We start from the raw sequence: 18,978 nt of genomic DNA on the forward strand, positions 1-18,978 counted from the left end.
GGCAAAGTGACGCAAAGTGACGGGTTGATTATCTGAGTTAATGGTTTTAACTGACAAAATGGGATTTTGGACACTAAATGGTAATTTATGGGGACAAAATAATACAGTTGACGGTTCATAAGGAAAAAAGTGCTAAAGCATTATATTTCATGAAAATAAAAGATAATTTTTCCTTAATTTTTTGTAAAAATAAATAGATGGAATCATGTAAATATGTCAGATTGACAAAAAATATTAAAAAAATAGAGACTTCAAAATATTAAATAGCACTTCTCCACGTGTTCCCAGCTGGGTACAGGTAGCCAACCCTTAAACAACTGCGAGTGCAGAGAATTTTTATTCGGAAAAATCACGTGGGAATGTGGGGAAAGATTCTCATTTATCAATGCGTCCGTGGCAATGACGAGGCATATAACTTCAAATAAATAAGGGAAAAATTAAATGAATTTCGCTAGTCAAACTATATCCTTATCCATCAAACTTTAATTCTACGTGATTAATGTCTAACGTTTTTAAGAGTTTATTGAATGCATGAAATCTTCTTTTATAAAAAAAATAAAAAAATAAAAACTATATCCTTATCTATCAAACTTTAAAAATTGACATTTAACTTCTTTTTTTCCCAATTATTACATAGTTGAATTGGTTAGCATTTAGTACTAAAATGAGTGAAAAAATATGGTAAATTTGTTACTTTTATTACTTTTTTTAAAAAAATAAAATTAAAGGGTGGTCAAATCATCAATTATTCAAGAAAGAATTGTTCAACCATCTTTTTGACTAATTGGTGGTGGTTGAAACCTAATCAAAGGCTAAAAAGTATTTTAGCCCCTCTTCTAAATCATTTTAAAGGTGGCCGGACCACCTTACAATCTATGAAAATTGTTTGGCTAAATTTTTTGTTGTTTTTAGGGATGGTCGAATCACCAACACAAGTTATAAGAGCGGTTCAATTTCCGACCAGTCTTGGAGGTGCCCAAACCACCCCTCGTAGTTAGGGGTAGTTTGGCAACTCTATAGGTTTTTTTTTTTTTTTTTGTAATAATTTTTAGGAAATAGCTCAAATAATAATAATAATAATAATACATTTGCATGTGCGTAACGTGTTGGATGTCATCCACTTTAAAGCTATGATTAGTTGAAGCAGTTAAATATCCCAATTTTTTTTATTTTTTTTTTAAGTTTTCCAAAAGTGGAATTGATGGTAATTTGAGGAACGTGTAGTTTTTGCCGGCAATAATTGTCATCATCTTTTATTGTTTTATTGTTTAGCATGTGACAAAAATCTTGTACATTAACCTTTTCACCTAGTACCCAAAAAAAAAAAAAAACCCCTTTTCACCTTGTTTGGTCGTTACGAATTTCATGATTAGACAGGACTATCTTTGTAAAAACCAACTTAGATTTCTTTATTGTTGTTGTTCTTTTGTTTCTTTAGTCATTAAAGGAAAAATAGAAGAAGGTGGCTATTTATCTCATAATTCCTCTAGTTACTTGTGTAATATTATTTTGATATATCATATATTAAATATACAACATATAGCTTTAAACTCTCTTTGTGCTTTCTTTTCTTTCTTCTCTCTTTCTTTCTTCTTTTTATTTTTTTATTTTATTTTATATATATATATATATATATATATATATAGATATATTTTCTCTCATCATATATTTTTGCGATATTAGAGTTTTTTTTTTTACAACCTTCAATAAATGTCTTTGACGTTTTCTTGACATGTTTTCCCACAATCTCACTGTTTTGGTTGTCCATACGCTGTCGCTTATCTTTGCTTGTGTTGTAAATGTTTTCTCAAACTTTCACGGACCAAATTATAGAAATCTAAAATTACAATCAAGTCTATAAGGCACAAATCTATCAATCTATGGAAGACCTGTCACCACCTATCATTGCACACGCCACCACATACCACCAACAAAATCTCCTTACGCCTTACACATTGCTACCATGATTTTTTTTAGCCAAACAACCACCAAAAGTAGTTTGTCAACCCCAAATCAGTGGATATATGCAATTTTAATTTGTCAACACCAAAGGGCCCAGATGCCAATAATGAATCTCTTTACCCCTCTTAGGATACTCCAATGACTTAAAACAAAATCACTTTCTTAAATGTAGGTAAAACCCGTCAGAAGATTAGAAATTTCCTAAACTACCATCCAGTTACAATATCGTTTTATATGATCATCTCAATTTCAATAGTAATTTTAAAAACCACATTATATTTGAGAGAAATCAAGAAAGACTCTAATCCTTTTTCTAACATTACTGGTCCTATATTTCACTTGGCATTATAGTTGATAGCACTCCATGTACAACAATAAACGAGTGCTATGAGTAGCTCAATAGAAATGCTTTAAGAGTATTCAGGCTTGGTTAGTCAAAATAACTTATAGTTAGTTGGAAGCAAATTTGGGTGAAAAATTATTTACATTCAGCTAGTTATTTTAACAAAAAAATTGGTGAGTATTCTACACTCACCAAATGTAAAAACTATATATCATTATTTCTACTCGCAATAAATAAATAATATTTAAATAGAATAATGAAAGTGAATAATTAAAATTATATATATATATATATATATATATATATATATATTAAAAAAATGGGTTGCTAATTTTTTAATTACCTTAAATAGAGAAGAAATTTACTGTCCCAAGTGTAAATGATTCTAACGGACTTCACAAGTCTTAATATTTTTTTTTACAAAAAAAAATCAACTTTTCAAAATTCTTACTTTTTATATCAAATTAATCATTTTTTATTACTATTTAAACAAAAATAATAATAATTACAAAATAAAATATTTTTACTTTTTTTTTATATAAAAAATTTAAACTTTTTATCTACTTTTTATCACATCCATTACCTTTTAATCAAAAACCCATTATCAATATTGTTCTTGTCAAACCATAAAATTCAAAAAAGAAAAAAAAAAGTGAATAGTGAAGAAAAAACAGTTTTTTTCTAAATTTAGTTGGAAGAACTTTCTTCAACCTAATTTATAAAATGACACGTTTTTATTTTTTTAATAACATGTGAGATGCACATGAGTATTTAATATTATTTATTTTAACTTTGTTCATACTATTAAAAAAATATGTACATCTCACATGTTTAAATAATATGTGTTATTTTTATAAATTAAGTTAAAAGAAGTTCCATCAATTTGAAAGAAAACTGTCGGTGAAGAAGAGATTCAGAGGAGATGCCTGCAGTGTGCCAAAACGAAAGTCACTGCCCTTGCGCTGTAGGACACTGTACAGAGCACACATGGAAAATGCTATATATATAAAAAGATCCAACGAATGATCACTTGTATGGCCATGGGCCATGGGCCCATGCAAATCTTCAGGATTCGGCTTCGGCACTTTCCTTGCACGTACTCGTTTGGCTGTTTTGGTTCATTTACCAAGAATGAATCAGGACCACGATGAAACACCTCCGCGTGCGTGACAATAAGGGCGGATCCCCACTCACCCTCCTGTAATCCTGTCCTCTCCTCAATACTACTGACCCTTACTTCCGCTTAGAATTTGTTTGTTAAAAGTGTGTTTTAGTCATTTTTAAATTTTTTTAATTTTTAAAAGTATTTTAATTTTTTTATCAAACAAGTATTTTTTTCTTCAAATGAATTTTTAAAGTGTTAAAAGCACTTTTAAACTCTTAAAACACAATCTCAAACAGGCCCTTAGAACCTATTTGGGAATGCGTTTTTAAAGAAATAACCTGCGTTTTTAAACAAAATCGCAATTTTGGAATACTTGAGATTGCGATTTTAAAAACGCAAATTTTAAAATCGTGGATAAATCTTGTGCGATTTTAACATATTTTACCAAACGCCTATGTGATTTTAAAAAGTAGCAATTTCAAAAACGCAATTTTTAAAATCGCACTTATTAAAATTGCACTCCCAAACGGGCTCTTAGTCATTTAAAAAAAAAAAAAAGTTAAATAAGTACTTTTGAAATTTTTTATCAAACATTCCAATTTTTATTTGGCACAACCTTTTTAGGTACTAAAAGTACTTTTTAGTGCACTTAGTTTAATAGGTGTTTATGTGTAGTACAAGCAATTGAACTTGAAGCATGATTATAATTTACCTATATATAAAGTTTGTTTGGGTTTGTGATTTTAACAAATTCGATTAAAAATAGCGATTTAAAAATGTAATTTTTAAAAATACAGTTACAACATTTGGCCTTTAAAATTGGGTTTAGCATTTAAAATTGAGCATTTTCAAAAAAGAACATCCTTACCTGTGATTTGAAAACGGTGCTTATTTGAAAATACAAATTTTATGTATTTTCAAATCGCAATTTTTTAAAAATCAATGTCAAACAATCTTTTTTTTTTTTTGCAATTTAGTTTAAAATCGCAATGCGAGACGCACTCATAGTCTTATACCTATACATCGACATGACCCTAACCAAACACGTAACATTTAAGGCTGTTTTACACGACCCACAAACCCGACACAAATCTAACACAAAATTTACGAATTAAAGTTGATGATTTTAATTCATTTAATTAAATATATCAAATTAAAATTGAAGTATATAATCTTATACTATATTTTTTTTTGACACGAGCGGCCCCAACTATCACATGTTCTGTAGTTTTGCATTGCCATAAGGCTAGGATGGTAATCATGATATACACAAGAAAGTTGACATGTGCAGCTGAAAAGAAACAGACCAAATGAAAATGAAAGAAAAGGAAGGAGAATCTTAGTTGCAAAAATACAAGCTTGGAAACTTCACAAGGAAGAACAAATTACAGAAACTTCGTAGCATTGTTAGACTTCTCTCTCAAGGACCATTTATCACAGTACATGTTGATGTATTTTAATAAAAATTAATAAATAAACAATTATTTTCATGGATTTATTATTTCAAAAATTTATCCAAAAAAATATACTATAACCTATTAAATCAAATAGTTGTTATAAAATATTTATATCCCACTAATTTTTTATTTTTTTATTTAACTTTCTACGTTGTTGTGGGGTTTTTTTTTTCTTTTCTTTTCTTTTCTTTTCTTTATGCATTATTTCTTCTTCATGAATCATAAGGCACACTAAAAGTTGATATCTATACATATTTTCTAACTTATCGAGCATTTAATAAATAATTTCAATACCTAAAGTGATGTCAAATGAAACCTTTTCATTACGATAACCATTGATGGTCACTCTTTTTTCCTACTTACCCAAAAAAGATTGTTATAATATTGTACTAATTAGACTATCAAGTAATTAACAAAGAGAGTAATTTAATTTGATTCGGAGCAATAAAGATCGAATGTTAGTGAATTCTAGATATAGAAAGTATTGAATATTGTGACTCATATTGTATAAGGTTTTGAAAATTGAAATTTCAAGATAGTAATTATGGTCAAAGAAGTCCCTTTTTTTGGTATTCCACTAATTTTTTGTTTTAATAATGTAAATAGAACCAAGTAAATATAACACCATGATCTTTGTTTCTAAAAAAATCCTTCGTTTTACCTGACCTTTTAGTAAATGACGTGTTAAACAATTCATTTTATCTACCTCTTACAATTAATCAATAAAGGATCATTTCAATTAATTGCTTCTAGCTTTTCACCAGTTTTGTTCGTCACGATCTTCCTTGCTCCTTACCAACCTCAACGATAGTTCTTGGGGTACAACAATTTATCTATTGGTTGTATACTCTAATTATAATTTAGTTTCTAGATGTTTTGATAATTGACGCTAAACTTCCTTGTTGTTCCATATTAAGATGAAATTTTAGTTTTCTCGTTAAAAAAATAAATGAGTAGGAAAATATGCAAGTAACATATCTTGTTATGGCAATCGTATAATACAACATCCTCAAATAGTTTTAGTGTTTGTATAGAGATTTTTTTTTTCTTAAAGATATGCTACTAGATAATGAAACATTATATTAAGAAATGAAACATCGAGAAATTAGAAATCTAACGGCTAAAGTGGACATATGAGATGGTGATTATTTGAAAGCTTTGGCTATTTTGTAGCCATGCCTAGTAGTACCACAAACGTAATAAACTTTTATATTTTTGCTTGTCATTTGTACATTAAGAATAATTGTTATCCAATTGACTATTCTAACTACTTAACTTGAACCATGTTTTTCATTAGTTACTTTATTTATTAAGTTGTTTTTCAACAAAAAGCATGTTATGGTTACAGATTTATATGGAAGCTTCTCATGGATTGTGCGAGACCAAGACTTGCTAGATTGCAGATCTCAATTGTCTGTTTCAAATAATATTGTCTTGCGTTTTGGAATAATTTTAATTACGGATGTTATACTATGTGATTTGATAATGTTGTCTTTTTTGAGTTTTTGAGTTATACCATTTTGTATCAACAATTATGTAATTTGGGAGTTTAATTGTATATCGGATCTGTTTATCTTGTTTTATATTTTGGGATTTTAGAGATTGTGGTTGGTTTATTGAGACCTAAAAAATAATATGCTTTTATATATTAATAAAATATTATGTAAGTAGTTGTTATAAATTTTTATATTTAATTGGCATCCAAAGTATCCTATATTTTACATATTAAAAAATAATATAATTTTATCTAATAAGCTAAATGGGTTCACTGTCGGTGTCCTTTGTGTTGGGTCCATTACAACTCAAAGTCTAACACTTCTCATGTACGTTAAAAAAAACAAAAAATGATTTCAAAAGAACTATATATACTAAATTAAGTCTAGACCAACATAAATATCTCACTAAATAAAAAATAATCATCACCATGCCCTAATCCCTATACTCACTCATTCATCTACATTGGACTAAGCATATCGAATTTCAACTCAACGCTATGCTCAATCCCAACTTGTTAACGAAGCCTCGATTATATTACAAATTCGAACAAGTGACATTAATGACTATAAAACATGAATGTTACAAAATAACCTTCCTTCTACACACATGCTACTTAATCTCAACTCAACTGTGTCTTTTTAGACATAACCAATCATGGTCAGTGGCGGAGCCAAAATTTTAATTTAGGAGGGGCAAAATTAAAAAAATTAAATTAAATAAAAATTTATTAAAAATATTAAAAATTATAACTTACAAAATAAATAAATAGTAGGTTAAGACTTAAGGTATGTTTGGGCTTCCAATTTTAAAATGTATAATTTAAAAATAACAATTTAAAAATGTGCAATTTGAAAACTTAAAACGTAGTTAAGCGTTTGACAAAATCGCGATTTGACATTTAAAATCACAGTTTAGCCTTAAAATTATGTGTTTTCAAAAAAAACATATCATTACATGAGATTTACAGAGAGTAATTTTTTTTAAAATGTAATTCCAAATAATTCATTATTTACGATTTTGTTTAAAATCCCACTTTTTATTTATGAAATCGTAATCCTAAATGCACTATTACAACAGCTCTACAATTAAACACCATGAGCTTTTTATACTAAATGCTAATAGCTAACAAATTGAGCCCATTAGTACACTTCAGCACATTTACAAAAAAAAAAAAATCCATGGTCTTTTCAAACGTAGTATTCAAATACAACAAAATGCCAACTTAAACAATCCAAGTGAGTGAATGAGTCAGGACTCGGGGGTTAAAACGCAACACTTGAGTCTGAATAGAACAAAATGCATGGCATTACACATGAAACGCAACTCTTCATATTCTACAAAGTGACTTCCAGCTTTGTCTCACTAATTCAACAATTGTGCCACATCTTGCCACATTTGCATGGAGATTTGCATTGCCCAGCTTTATTCGCTCGAGCTTTACACATTCTGATTTCTCCTCTTAGTTAACCCCTTCTACTCATTTATAAGCTTCTCGCCTACTGACCCTTTTTTCTTCTTTCTCTTATTTTCTTTTGCAACTTGCGAAGTTTACACAACATCGCCGGTGATGTTGATGCCCCTGATTGAATGAATGAGGGTGGACGATCAGAGAAATTAAGGCAATTTTAGTGGGCTAAAGAAAATTTTGGGGCAAGCCAGCGGCAGCTTATGCTCCTCTCTCGACCCCTGCTTGCTTCGCCCCAGATCATAGTCATAGGACATAGGTAACATGTAAAAGTATTAGTTATCAAGCTTTAACTTCATAAATATATGCGCAGCAGAAAAGATCCCAAGAATCATTGGCTTCAAGAGCACTAGGCTAGATCATTCATAAATAAATAATTTTTTTTTTTGAAAAAAAATCTAGATCAACATAACACATTTTTATTACAAAATTTGACAATTAAAAAAATAGATATAGCTAATTGCTAAATCTTAGATCTGATTAGAGACAAGGTCCACTACTAGGCTTATTTCCCCTTGGCATACATGGCCAAATGAGAGAAAAATTTCCTCCCCTCTAGGTGCCTAGGGCTAGGGTTAAAACCATAGGGCATCTCCTACTAGCAACATGCATGGTCTAGGGTTTATCCATAGTCCGAATTCTTTACCAACCAGCCATACATGAATCAAATTTTTTTGGCCCATGTTTTATAAATAAAACAAGCTTCAAATAAATTACTGAAGCTTTATTACAATGGTCAAATTACATCAACTTGAAGAGGGAATTAAAGGAAAAAATAGAACTAGTTCCAATAGGCATGTGACACTTATCATCTCATAACTTGTCACAAGTTACTATTAATTACAATTGATCCCGCTAAATTTTAATTGCACTATAGTTATATTTTTGAATTTACTCCGTTAATCTTTGTGACATACTTATTTATTACATATTACCCCTCTATGGAGTATTTTGTAGTCAAATTAAAGTCGATTAAGACTGTCACTTTAATTTAATAGCTCTTATTCTTGAGTTCCCAATTTAATTATATGATTATTCTTTGTACCATGTGAAATCTCATTTCAGAGGGTTGCTTGGTGTCCCAAGGATTCTTCCCAAAATCATTTTCAAATGATGTGACAAACACTATTTTTCCTTAAAATATTTTCAAATGAGAGAGAATGAAAATTTTTTAAGGAAAAGAAATGTTTGCTATATCATTTGAGAAGCATTTTGGGAAGAATCCCTTGGGATGTCTAGCATTATCCCTCATTTCATCATGTATGTAAAAGTTTTAATAATTCTTAGCAAAACACTCGGGCCGAAGATTCAGAATAATTATTCCCATTAAATCACATCAAATAAAATATTCATTATGACTTTGATTCACACAAAGGATCTAGATTCCTTCTTGAAGATGGTGTCCCTACAATGCTACATACGATCACCCAACTCACCGAGATTTTGATCGTAGTAAAGGTCTCACTTCTAAATGCGTCAAAGTGACTTATATTTTACATCTGAGTTCACAATCTTCTTAGGATTTATAATAAATGTTATATGTCATCGTTAGTGTATATCATTCTATGACAATGTTAATAAAAAATAAAAATAAAAATGTACATGATAAAATAATATATTAACCCAAAGTCTCTACCTCACTTGATCAAGATAGATCATCATGCATTACAAAAAAATCGTTACACATCAACAAATTTTTGACGTGTCAAAATGACACGTCAATAAAGAGTGACATGGCATAATTTGCCACGTCACTAATGGATATAATTTAAATATATATTTTTAATTTTAAATTAAATTTAAACTTGTTGACGTGGCAATCTTTGACATGTGAAATTTTTCACGTCACTAATTAGTGACGTGGCAAAAAGTGGGTTACTATTGACACGTCAAAAAAGGAAAATGTTAAGGTCACAACATAAATCCAACTTATGGCTAACTTCTCTCCTATGTGTCATTTAAAGAAAAAAAAAATGATAGAGAGGATTTTGGGATTCTAAAAATTTGGGAAAAAAGACAATTTGTTTGGTTTAAAATTCAAATTTTTTTTATACGTAGGAGAGAAGTTGGCCATGAGTTGGGTTTGTGTTGTGTCTATATCAAACCTCGTCAAAAAATTTCCATTTTTTTGTAATGATGGTTGATGTGTTAATGGCGTGGCAAAAAGTGGGTTACTGTTGACACGTAAAAAAATTCCCTTTTTTTTGTAGTGATGGTTGAAGTGTTATAATTTTATCCAATGGAATGTTCGGTTCTATTTATAATTACGAACAATAATTTATAGGTTAGGAATTGCCCTATTGAGTAATGGGAAGTGGGCTACTAAGAATTTATGATTTAGATCTTCTATGTAATAATCTCATTGTTCACACCAAAATCACATATAATGTAACTTAAGGACCTTAAATGTACATGATAGAATAATATACATGTAAACAATTATATATTCCTAATGTTCATTAATAAATCGGTGAATAAACAAGTAAACAACTTTGTTCTATCATAACTAAATACTATGCAAAAATTAGGCATGCAAATGAGCCGAGTCGAGTCGTGTTTTGGGGTTTTTGGACCCGCTCATTTTATAGGACTTATAAACGAGCCGAGTTTGAGTTCGAGTTGAGCTAAAAAGGCCTTATCCGAACTTGGCTCGTTGGGTTAATAAGAAAGTCGAGATCGAGCTCGGGCTTGATATGAACCTAAAACCGAGCTGATCCTAACACTTGAACTACTCGAGCTCGATGGATTGATGATGTAGGATGTTCCCGGTATAGGGAGAAACTTTTCTCCTGGTATAGGGAGAATCTTTTCTCCCTAGAAACATCCTACATCAATTGAGAAATTTTGTTTGAACATTTTTTCCGAGCTTGAGCCTAAGACAAAACTCGGATGTATTGATAACGAGCCCTAATCGGATGGCTAGGCTCAATTAGGGCTCGTTTAGGGGTTTTTGGACCCAACTATTTAAACATTATTAAAAATATTGACAAACTGTAAAAGACACAAAATTTGATTATAAACATCTAAAATTTGAAATAGAGAAATTTCTGAATTCTGCCAGTTGCAGCTTACAAGCAAATTGGAAAGAAAAAAAGACAATTAACCAATACAAATGAATCACAAATGAAACAATTACAACTCAAAGAAATACAAATTGAAACAAATGCAAATCATAGAAAATAGAAATACAAATCAAAGAGCTGCCCTGCCACCTCACTGCAACTTTGGGAAATGGCAAAGGTCCCAACCAAATTTGGACTAGGCTGACAAGTGACAACAGAAATACAGAACTAAATGTCTGTCTAGATTGTCTTAGTAATTCAGCTTCAGGATGGGAAAGATGAAGTTTCATTTTTTGCACACTGGGCACTGCACACACAAAGCTAAAATATATAAAGACAAATCCAATATTTCTTGCATAAAAGAATGAATGTATTTCATTTAAGAAAATAAAACCCTCCATCCCAGCCTCCCAGGCATAAAGACCCAATCAACAACAATTCTTTTGAGAGGAACTTTGCCAAGGTCTCCACATCTGGACCCAATTAACAGCAATTCCTTTGAGAGGAACTCTGCCAAGGTCTCCACTGCAATGGAAAGGAGTCTGCCAACAATAAAAAAAATAAATCATTAACAACATACAAAAATAAAGACTTATATTAGTTATATAGTTATATACTTATATTGTTTGAAAACGTGAGGAAAAGAAAAATAAAGACTTATCTTAGTATTTCTCAGAGAATGCTGAGGAGTGAGGATTGAGGAGTGGTAGCCATAGAATCACAGTTTCAGCTTGCATCAATAGTTGCCACTTGCCACTGCCGCCTGCAGAAGAATCAACTAAATGTTAAGAAATGTTACACTGCACATGCCATTATGCCAATTATCCAAAGGAATTGGCACAAAGGGGAAAGAGCTATTCAGCCAGGCCTCAAAAAGCATTACCTTTAGGCTTTATGGATTATTCCAAAAAGCATTACAGAGTTACAGGAATAAACTAAAGAAGATTAAAGAGATTACAAGTAACTGAGTGGTAGTTTGAGATGGTACGTGGACTTTCTTCTAAATAATGTTACTCTATTTTAATTAGACAAGTGGTAGTGGGAAACCTGTTAGTTAAAGTTTCAATTTAAAGCAATAGAAAATGGAGGAGTAATGTTAAAAGTCACTCTTGTGTTCTTCCAAAAATGATGTGGCTCTTAAAATCACTATTGAGCTTGTAATTTATCATTATTATATTTTGATCAAATGGTAATTTTAAAAATCATCTTATTTTTGGAGGATACAAAAGAGACTTTTAGAATTGCTCAAGATTTAATGTGAGAATTCCAATGTGAAACTAGTATTCTTCCTTCCTTACCCACACTGATTTCCATTTCCTTTTAAGATTCCTTGCTATTTTTTAAGTAGACCACCATAATTGCCTTTAAAGTTACCAACTTATCAGGTTGAGTATGGAAAAGGATAATTTCCATTTCAAAATCTCTCAATTTTCTCTATTTAGTGTATTTTGAAGGATATTGCATTTAATGTACTACTATCATTAAAACTTTTGGACAACACTACCCTTCAAAATGCACTAAATAAAAAAAATGGAGAGAATCTGTTTCTGTTGGGTATGGTACCAATATTATGATTAAATATGGTAATTAATGATGGCAGTGTTTGCGAACTAGAAAAGCATTCACAATGGCTTCATCATTTTGGATTGCTATATAAAATTACTATTAGAAACCTAAGAAATAGCCTGGCGTAGAGTTTGTTTGTGAATTGTGATTGTGTTAGGGAGAGTAAAATATACTTTTAATACCTAAAAAGCTATGCCAAATAAAAAGTTGGTATGTTTGGTAAAAAAATTTTAAAAGAACTTCTTTGATTTTTTTTTTTTTTTTTTTTCAAATTTGAAATTGAAGCTTTTTCTAAAAAGCTCTTTTTGACTTTAACATACTCATACTTTTCAACGCAATCTCAAACATATTTATAGTTATTTTTAAGAGTTATTCTTTGGAAATAATCAAAATTATTAATAAAGAGAAATACTGCAGGTACCGTGCCTGTAACATCCCCAGCCCGTTAAGGCTGAGTTTGCCACTTTTCTTCTTTTACAACAAAAGTTCTTGCAAAGATCTATAAGGTCTATCAGAGTACTTGATTTTAAAGGATATGAAAAATGTATAAAACATTATTCAAGAGATTTTATTACAAGCGAAATTAGAAAACATTAAACTTTAGTTGCGGAATATCATATCATTACAATAACTTATATGAAAAGACTTTGAAAATTAATAATTATTCCCACCCCATTCCGGCCTCTTATTCCAGCATCCTTTCTACCTGAAAACAAGAAATAAAACTGAATGAGCCCAAAGGGGGCCCAGCAAGTAACATCCACAACCATAAATAGTTTTACTCCTTGTTCTCAGTTTTGAAAATCATTTTCGCAAATAAATATAATTCTAGCCATAATAATATCTGTATGTACGGTTGGATCTCCCGTAACATATACATACTATTACATCTAGTAATAGATCATCGTTGTAAATCATCTTTATAAATCATCATCATAATGCATCATTATAAATAATCTTTATAAATCATCTCTGTAAATCATCATAGCATATCATCGTTGAAAATATAGTATCATTTTCTCATAATAAGGCCCATGTACACTATTACTCCTGTGCACGAGGGTTGCGGGTCCTTGTGACCATGGCACTGAACTGTGGCCTCAGCCATGCCCGACCGTCAATTAACTCTTTCTCTTGGTGCACTCAACGGTCTGTTGATGGAATACCACCTTCTGGCATAGCCTCCTTCAGTGGTTTCGCCTTCATCCGAGTATCGGTACCGAACACTCATCTTATCTTATCTTGGGGCCAAAAATACTCTCCTCCATACATGTGCCCTCATTTCATAAACATTTATCTCATCTCTTGTACTTTTCTTTGTACTTCTTTTGATGCATCTTAGGGCAACATGTTGGAGGGTTTATCATCTTTTTTCTTTCTTATAATCATCATCATTTCTCAACTTTCTTTTCTTAAAATGGAAACTTTTCCAAATATAAACTTGTTGTGCTTAAAAAGCCTTTAAAGAAATATAAACTTTCTAAATAATTTTTTTAGAAATCCTTCATGCATGCAACATAACTTCATAATACGTAAATAAAATAATCATTTACAATGTACTAAAGAATGAATAAATAGCATGACATGAAGTAATTTTAGAAGGGGTAGTGAATTTACTTACCTCTAGACTGAAGCTAAAAGTGGTATGAAGGAATCTAGTTGCTCCAATATGACTAACACCACTAGTATATCTTTTGAAACTAATTTCTAAAGTCCTGCTATCTCTTGTGTTCTTTCTTTCTTGTAGCGCTTGGTCTCGCCCTTTCTCTCTCTGTTCTGAGAAAACACTCTTAGAAAGAAGAAAGACCGAGTAAAAAGCGGAAGAAGGAAGAATATATGCAAGAGATGGGAGAGGAGATGAGTGGTGAAAATTCTGAAGGAGAAGAGCTCTATTTATAGGAGAAAATCAAACACTATTCTACCGTCAATTTACAATTATACCCTCATTTTACTATTTTACCAACCCTATACTATTTCACTAACCCTATACTATTTCACCAACCCTATACTATTCTACCTTCAATTTACAATTATACCCTCATTCTATCTTCAATTTACAATTATACCCTCATTCTATCTTCAATTTACAATTATACCCTCATTTTACTATTTCACCAACCCTATACTATTTCACCAATTACCATTCTCTAATTACCACTCTCATAAATTTTCCAAGAATTAAAATCCTTAGCTACAATGGATATTAAAATAACATCATTATCAAAATAATCTATTTAAATAGCTTTGAAAATTCTGAGACACTACAATCTTCCCTCCTTATTAGAATTTCGTCCTCGAAATTAAAACCTATAATATTATCGTCCAATCTTCAAGTTGAGGGATTCAGATAATATTCCTTTCAATCCTTCATCAAAGCTTACTCTCTTTTATCATATTGAAATTCCACGGGATCAAACGTTCTTAGCTGATAGGTCGGATACTGATGCTATTAATAACTCATTGGCATTCAGTATCCAAGGTGCTGCTTCAGTTTCTGACATGGCACAACGTTTGAGTGCCAGAAATGTTGAGCTGAAAGTCTCAAGAAACCAAATCGGGGTCTTACAGCGAATGCTCAAATACTATAAACGAAAACACGTGGATTTGAAGCAGGAGAATACTCAGTTGAAAAAGATGATGTTATCTTACGCAGAATACTTGGGACCAAAGATGCTAGAAATGGAGAAGAATACCGAACGTCTCCAGCGACAGCACGAAAAACTCCGGGTCGATGTTCAGGGGTATTGCAAGTCTCTCCGCACACGTTCTAGTCAGGTACCTCATTAGAAATAAATATTCCCTTAGATAATTCAATTATATAAATATATACGATTCTGCTCATACTAGGTTTTCTCTATGCAGAAATAACTTTCCTGGAGCAGCTCTGAGGAATCATCTGCTCATCATTACCACGTGTCTCTTTATGCAACAAATTCTCTTCTTTCTTTTTTTTTTTTTTTTTTTGATGGACACTGGTATGTAATAATATAAGGAGCTTGTTCTCCAAACATTTCTTTTCGTAATCATTCAGTACTCATTTAATATTCATTATGAAATCATTCTGTCATTGTAATAACTTCCTTTAAACAAACAATCTGTTTAAAAAGTTAATCACTCAATAAAACATCTAAGTATGCACCATCACATGTTATCAACCTCTAAAATACTTTAATATCATTGAACATATATCTTATAAGAGAAATTTAGATCATGTCACTATATTATATCACTGTATCATATTGTCTTTCAACTCTTACCTTTATGCTTCAATTTACCTCAAGAATAATAATCCATTATCTTTACTTAGTAAAAGAAATTATATCAAAAGCTTTGGCATGTAACTAAAATTTCTCATAATTTCATATCCACTAATGCCTCAAAATTTAAATATTATCCACAACCTAGGAGCATCAATTCATCCTCAAAACTTTAAGCATCACTTCAATATAATTTACCTCAATTACAGAAAACCTAGCACCTCAAATTCTAAGAATCACCTCAAAGATTTCAAGAATTGTACCTTAAAGTCATCACAATCATTTGAAAATATCAAAATCCTTAAACCACAACTTTATATATCAAAATATCTTATAGATTCTAGGGTATACCTCATTTGCATTTATCCCTACAATACTTAGGCATTCACTTCATGCCACTACGTAATTCTTATTCATCAATCCATATATTATAACATCAATCATAGTATCATTATTGTCATCAACCAAACCTTAGCCATTACCAAAAACTCATATAAACTATTATATCATTAATTTAGTTCAAGAATCATTTCACTTCCGACATCCATAAGATTATTCATTACCAAGTCACTTACACAATTTGTCTCACAACCTAAATCCATAAAACCATTTTGTCACCAAGTTAATTACACAAATCATCACGCAACCTAAATCTATAAAATCATCATACAATTTTAAATTATGATCAATAATCTTTTCTAAATCCTCGAGACACCTTAAAATATACCATTATCAATCGATACTCTAGAAAACTGCCGCAAATCCAAATAGGCAGATACTATAGATCACAACCTATCTATAAAATAAAAATTCATCTCCGTCATTAACATGATCACAATAATAAAATCCTCCAAATTAATCACACTAGGATGATTTTTTTTTTTTTTTTTTAACAAAAAATTAACCATTAGAAAAATGCTCATGCATCATTTATTAGAGACCACACAACAATGCACACTCTACTTGGCCGGAATGTGGCTTCTCATTAACCCCCCAAATTTTTTTTTTTTTTTTTTTTTTTTTTTTGAAAAGTCTGCCAGAACCTTATAACCTTTGCTCTGATACCAAAATTGGGCTTCCCCATCTCATATAGCGGAAAAACTGTAATTATCAATACAAAAATACTCTTAAAATACTTTCTTTATACAAAAATACCCAAAGCTATGTCGTACAAGGCATTTATACAAATCTATCCGACAGTCTATACTCTAGACAAAACTTAACCAACTTGGAATCTCTGTACATCTCAATATGAATCTCTAATCACAACTGCATAATTACCTTGATTTTCCATTCCTGCAAGCACTACAAAAACTGTGAAGTAGTGAGTCAATTGATTTCCGATAATATAAATCATTGTTGAATCATATATAGTAAAATGCTAGACAAGTTATAAAACCACAAAAATCCGTATTATTGGATATCAATATCATACTCAGTAAGTAAGAATACTTACAGTGGATTATATGAATGGATCATCAAAGGTAATTACTTGAAACCCGTTCTGCTGCAGTTGGTCCATACCCATAACAATCCCTTCACTGACTTTCTCTCTCTCTCTCTCTCGCCTAAACTCTCTTTCTTCCTCTTCAGCTCTCTGTCTTAAATTCCATCTCACTCTCGGTTTCTCTCCTCTCTTACTCACGTATTCTATGATTATGAAACATGTTGAGCAGGGGAGAGGAATTAAATACACAAAATAAAGTAAGATGGAATGAAGAAAGAAGAAGAAAGGAAATAATATAATAAGAAAAAAAATAGGAATAAGAAAGAAAGAGTGAGAGTGTTGTCGGCAAGTAAAGAAAGAAGAAAGAAAGAAATAATATAAAATGAATAAAATAATATGATAATGAAAGAATGAGTGAGAGTTGGTGAGAGTTGTCGGGGGAGAAAAGAAAGAAAAGAAAAAATAATATAAAATAAGAATATAAAAAGGATTAAGAAAGAAGTTTAGGTGTGAACTCAAACTTTAGGTTTGAATAAAATATGAATAAGAAAGAAAAGTGGGATCATTGTTCGGCAAGTGGGTTGGTGAAGTCAAAAATGGACAAAGAAGAAAAGTGAACTAATTTGGATACAGATTTTCCGAAATCTGACCCATCATAATCTGTCTAAAGTCTCAATTTCTGCAATCATTCATCAATTCACACTAAAATCTTACCTCAAAATCTTTTCCATTGTTTCTTTCCAACCTCAATAACAACAATCGAGTTATTCATCAACAGTCTACAATCAAGGTTTAAACATCAAATTAATAAATCATGTGATCAATAGTTCATACCTCCAATCATCATAGTCCTCCTTTCAAGCCTGCAATAATTCTCTCGATCTAATTTAATCAATCTTATCAAAAAGGTGTAAAAATCATCCCTGCCTATATTCTCTTTAGTATCTCAGTATTCCAAATCATGCATACGAAATTTTAATATGATGCTCTAATAATTATTAACTTTTCACCATCATAAACCTATAAAAGTAAATAGCACCAACATTCTACAGTTTATATTTTCCAAAAACATCATTACATGAATATACCTCAGAAATGACATCATAATTCGATTCATTCTAAATACACAACTGTTTCTATTTTATACTCCCAAATCTACAATATCAGCGAAAATTTCCTTGTACTACATCTTTACTTGATAACTCATAACTTAGCAAAAGAAACTCGTAGTTATTATTCTAACTCAATTGAAATACACGATTACATCAGATGTAAGATTCTCATCCATTCTTGACTAATACATGCTGTGCTTCGCTGCGTTCTAGGGATGAAATTGATAAGCAAGCAAAGTAGGATATGGGTAAGTTTCCAAGCTGGATGTCCCAAAACACTCATGTTAAAATTTCTCTCCCTTGGGTCTTGCAAGGTCAAGAAGAGAAACGAGAGAAAGATAGTCCTGTTACTTTCTAGAAATGAAGATTTGAAAAGCATTTCAGGACATGATGTGCATGTGACTCATTCCGAGACTTTCAAAATACCCACATCGGATGCTCTCTCTCCTCTGTCATGTACAAAGACTTGAAGAAAAGAGAGATATTTAGCCTGAGAAGCATGATCAGGATAATCTTGCTTCATCAGGACATGATCAACGATAATCTTGCTTCAATGGTTTACTACTGAGAGTATAAGGAGTTGGGTTTGTGAATCAAGTGGTGAGGCTGCATTTTTCTCTTGAGGATATGCTCAACTAGGAGGAAAAATCGAGCTTTCATTGTATGGAAGGTCATTAGAAGATTTCAGGTGAAGAAGTATGATCA

This window comes from Corylus avellana, chromosome ca6 (genome assembly GCF_901000735.1).
Source record: "Corylus avellana chromosome ca6, CavTom2PMs-1.0".
Lineage (NCBI taxonomy): Eukaryota > Viridiplantae > Streptophyta > Magnoliopsida > Fagales > Betulaceae > Corylus > Corylus avellana.